The following is a 4737-nucleotide window of genomic DNA, read 5'->3' on the forward strand; positions in this document are numbered from 1 at the left end:
GTATGCTATATTTACGTATCTATGGATCTGTAGATATACTATATGCTCCTAGAATAATATCAACTCCTTGAGGGCAGACATTAGCTCATTTTTTTAAAAAATCCTATTTCCAAGGCCTTATACAGTGATGAACATATAGCAGTGTTTGATAAATGACTGTTGATTGATTAATTTTTGTTTTGTTTTGTTTTCTCCACAGATCCTAGCCCAACACCTTGGACATAGTAAGAGTTCAACAAATGTTTGGTAAATTTAACACAATCACTTCCTTCTTGTCTATAGATAGATAGATAGACAGATAGATAGATACATAGATACATAGATAGATATACATATATAGATATAGATAATATTTGTAGAAAGCAGATTATAAATTTAGATTTTAGAAGAGATGTTTTTGTTATTCAGTTGTGTCCAACTCTTTGTGACACAATTTGGAGTTTCCTTTTCTTGGCATAATACTGAAGTGATTTGCCATTTCCTACCCCAGCTCATTTTACAGATGAGAAAACTCAATCAAACACAGTTAAGTGACTTCTCCAGGGACAAACAGCTAGTAAGTGATTGAGGCCAGATTTGAACTCATGAAAAAGAGTTTTCCTGACTTCAGGCCCTGCATTCTATCCACTGTTCCACCTACTTGACCCAAAGAGACCTTAGAGGTCACTTATTCCAAAGTCATCTTATTATAGATGAGGAATCAAACTCAAAACATTTAAATGACTTGCCCAAGGTCTCCCAGTGAGTAATAGAGCCAGGATTTGAACCCAAGTCTTCTGATCATAGACTAAGTGTTCCCTTCATTATATCCTGCTGCAACACTTCTATAAAGGGAGAATGGGTTAGTAAAATTATTTACAGACTATATGTTATTATCAATCTATCTGTAATACAAGACTGAATCAGGGATTCTATGATAGTATCTCACGGAAATTTATTCCAAATGAGATTTTGTGAATCCCTATTCACCTAGATAGATCTTCTTTTCAAAAATCATAACTAAGGACAATTTCTGAGAGCTGAAATATTAGTACTATATATGAGATAAGCATAAGTATTTGTAAGAAGTACAAACCTTCTCATCTAAGTGTCTCAACATCTTTAGGAATGACCCCAAGGTCTAAGAAGGTAATTTGGTTTTCTTATCTATTCATCCTTTGGCCCCTCTGGAAACAGCTGGAGAAGATTAACTGATGTTCTTCTGAAGTTAAAAAAAAATCATTCATTTTGGAAATAAACACCGAATTTATTCAAACAATTAGATACTCCATTGAATTTAATCCTTTCCTTCCCAGCTAACAAGATTTTGAGTGGCAGGCTGGCATAAGAGTAAGTATACAGGATTCTGGAATCACTAGACAAATTTTAAGTCCAGCCTCACATAGCTGCTAATTATGGGACTCTGAGAAAGTCATTTATAAAATGAAGAGAATAATAATTTCTCACCACTGAGTTGCTAAGAGGAAAGTATTTTGTAAACCATACATAAAAAATAAATGTGTTGTTATTAAAACGTGGGTTTCTCTGGGCATTCCTAGTTCTTCTGACATGGAGATGCTCCTGAGGGACCTTTTGAATAGTTTGCCTACCACAGATCCCTCAGCATCCTCTACCAAATGGATGAGGGTAATTGCCTTTAATTGGCTACTGTATGGATCCTATTTCACTTGTGTGGGTACCAGGAACTGAACAGGTGAGAAGGGAAGGACATTCGCTCCCCTACTTCCAGTCTAAACCCAGATCTGAGAAACGGGTCTGAGGCAATGTTTGTTTTTCCTCTGTGCTGTTGGTCTTCAGCTGCAGGTGCCAGAGATGAGCCCCACATGACCTAAACATTAGAATCATGGTGACTTTGGAGTTAGGATTGCAGGAGGGGTGGTACAACCAGCCAGCCCAGCATGGAAGCCCTGAGAAGCAGGGTTCCTATGACTCAAACCCCAGAGGGGTTTTGGACTTGGAATTGGGACTCTACTGGGACACAAGCTAAGCTAATCTTCTTCCCCTCTCCAGAGGCTGAGGTGGTGCAAGGGGGGAGGAGGATTATGCCTCCCACTTGTTGGGGAGTAAGTTTGTATATATATGATTATAACTTCTGAAGTAATGCTGTTGTTGGAGTTGTGAGTCGATCCAATCCTTCTGGGAAGCAATTTGGAACTATGCCAAAAGCACAACCAAACTGTGCATACACATTGATCCAACAATACTACTACTAGGTCTGTATCCCAAAGAAATCATAAAAAAGACACAGTAACAGCCATGTTGTGAGATGATTAACTTTGATAGACATATCCCTTCTCAGCAATGCAAGGATCTAAGATATCTCCAAAAGTCTCATGATGGAAAAAGAGCAAATAGTATGTTTCAATCTGCATTCAAACATACTATTTGCTCTTTTTCTTTCTTCTGTTTTGTTTTGTTTCCTCTTTCTTGTGGTTCCTTCTATTGGTTCTAATTCTTCCTTACAACATAACTACTGTGAAAATACGTTTAATAGGAATATATGTGTATAGTCTATATCAGATTGCATGCCGTCTTGGGGAGGGAGATGGGAAGAGAGGGGGAGAAAAATTTTAAACTTAAAAGCTTATGGAAATGATTATTGATAAATCAAAATAAATTAATTTAAAAAAAAGAAATCATGAAAGAGGGAAAAAGACCTACATGTGCAAAAATATTTATAGCAGCCCTTTTCATGGTGGCAAAATATTGGAAATTAAGATGTCCATCAATTGGGGAATGACTGACCAAGCTGTGATATATGAATGTAATGGAATGCTATTGTACAATAAGAATTGCTGAACAGGCAGGTTTCAGAAAAACCTGGAAAAATTTGTATGAACTGATGCAAAGTGAAATGAGCAGAACTAGGAAAACATTGTGCACAGTATCAGCAATGTTGTGTGATGATCAACTATGAATGACTCAGCTCTTCTCAACAACACAATGACCCAAGACAAGTACAAAGGACTCATGAAGGAAAACGCTATCCACATCCAGATAAAGAACTGATGGATTCTGAATGCATATCAAAGCATATTTTTTTCACTTATTCTTTTTTGTGTTTTTTTTCTTTTGATCTGTTCCTTCTTTTACAACTGTGACTAATATGGAAATATGTTTTTACATGATAGCACATGTATAACCTATATCAAATTGCATACCATTTTTAGAAGAGGGGAGAGGAGAGAAGGAAGGAGAAAAAAATTGGAACTCAAAATCTTGAAAGATGAATACTAAAAACTGTCTTGACATGTAATTGGGAAAAAATGAAATACTATTTTAAAAAATTAAGAAACAACTTCTGAAGTAAATATTTCTGTGTAAAAGCTAATCTGTGTAAAAAATAAATTAGTGGCTAAATCAAACCGAGGTACAAGGGACCACCCCTTACAACTGAGGAAACAACATCACTAGGGGCTGTAGCCGTTTACAGAGAGCCTAGATCCCTCCAAACCTTCTGAAAGGTACTGGAGAACCTTGGGGGAACAGGTGAAATATAACCCACCTGACCTTCAGGCAATGAGGGCCATGGTAGTTTTATGTTACATTATTATTAGTATATATGTTGTAGCTTTAACTATTATGGTAGAAGATTGCCATTTCACACACTTGACTGCTTTGTCAACATCATATTAGCTAGTAGGTGTTAATTCTATGACTGAACCAGATTTTTACCACAGACAGCTATTTAAACACAATATTCATGCATATAGTTATCAGCTTATATTGTCAAGTTCCATCGTATATTCTAGGTGCCATGTCAAGGTGGCCATTGTGAATAGAGAGCTAGCTGACTATTAATTTAGAAAATCCTGTGTTCAAGTCCAAAGTTTATTGGAGCCAGCACCAAATAACACCAGAAAGGGGACAGCTAGGTGGTGCAGTAGATAGAGCTCCAGCCTTGGAGTCAGGAGGACTTGAGTTCAAATCCGACCTCAGACACTTTACACTTACTAACTGTGTGACCCTGGGCAAGTCACTTAACCCTGATTGCCTCACCAAAAAGCAAATAACACCAAAAAATCAGTTGTTAAATATTCCATGTGAACATTTATACCTCTAAGCTATACCTATACTTTAATCTAATCCATACCTATACCTGAAACTAGCAAACTACAAATTAGGGCTTATTTTATTGATTATATAGGTTTAAGAAAGTGATCATTCAGATTAAATTTAGAAGTGTGTTGTGCTTATACTTTTTGTTTGCCTAGAGAGATTATTAAATATGGACCACACCCCTACTTTAAGTCCTACTCCTGACATATAGTGGAAAAGTTACTTAACCTCTGAGTGCCCCAGGCAAGTCTCTTGTAAAGCAAGTGCCAAGCTATGTTAGTAGAGGATGTCTCTCATCATGAGGAGTTCCATACAGATATGAAATCACAGATATTTAATATATATGTGTGTTATATATAATATGTATATATGTTATATGTGTATATGTATGTATACACACATATATGTTTATATGTATATGTGTTTGCCACTACACACACATACAGATATATGCTCCAATACATATATGTATGTATGTACATTGAATCTATCAGCTATATCTCTATGAAACATATATAATATATAAGCATATGCATGTACATGCACATATAAGGAATACATGTATATATATGTATAAATGGATATATATTCACTTGATTTGGTATTTTGATATTTTGTATTTTAGAATTAGATATAGATACATAGATAGATATAATTCTAGAATAGAGTATACCAAAA

At 35.7% G+C, this 4737-nt stretch overlaps 1 pseudogene; it reads left to right on the forward strand.

Moving 5' to 3' along the window:
• The window catches only part of LOC114044615, a 50463-nt pseudogene that overhangs the window by 21218 nt on the left and 24508 nt on the right, over window positions 1-4737 (forward strand).

The sequence above is a fragment of the Vombatus ursinus genome, unplaced genomic scaffold, assembly GCF_900497805.2.
Source record: "Vombatus ursinus unplaced genomic scaffold, bare-nosed wombat genome assembly UNPS02014774.1, whole genome shotgun sequence".
NCBI lineage: Eukaryota > Metazoa > Chordata > Mammalia > Diprotodontia > Vombatidae > Vombatus > Vombatus ursinus.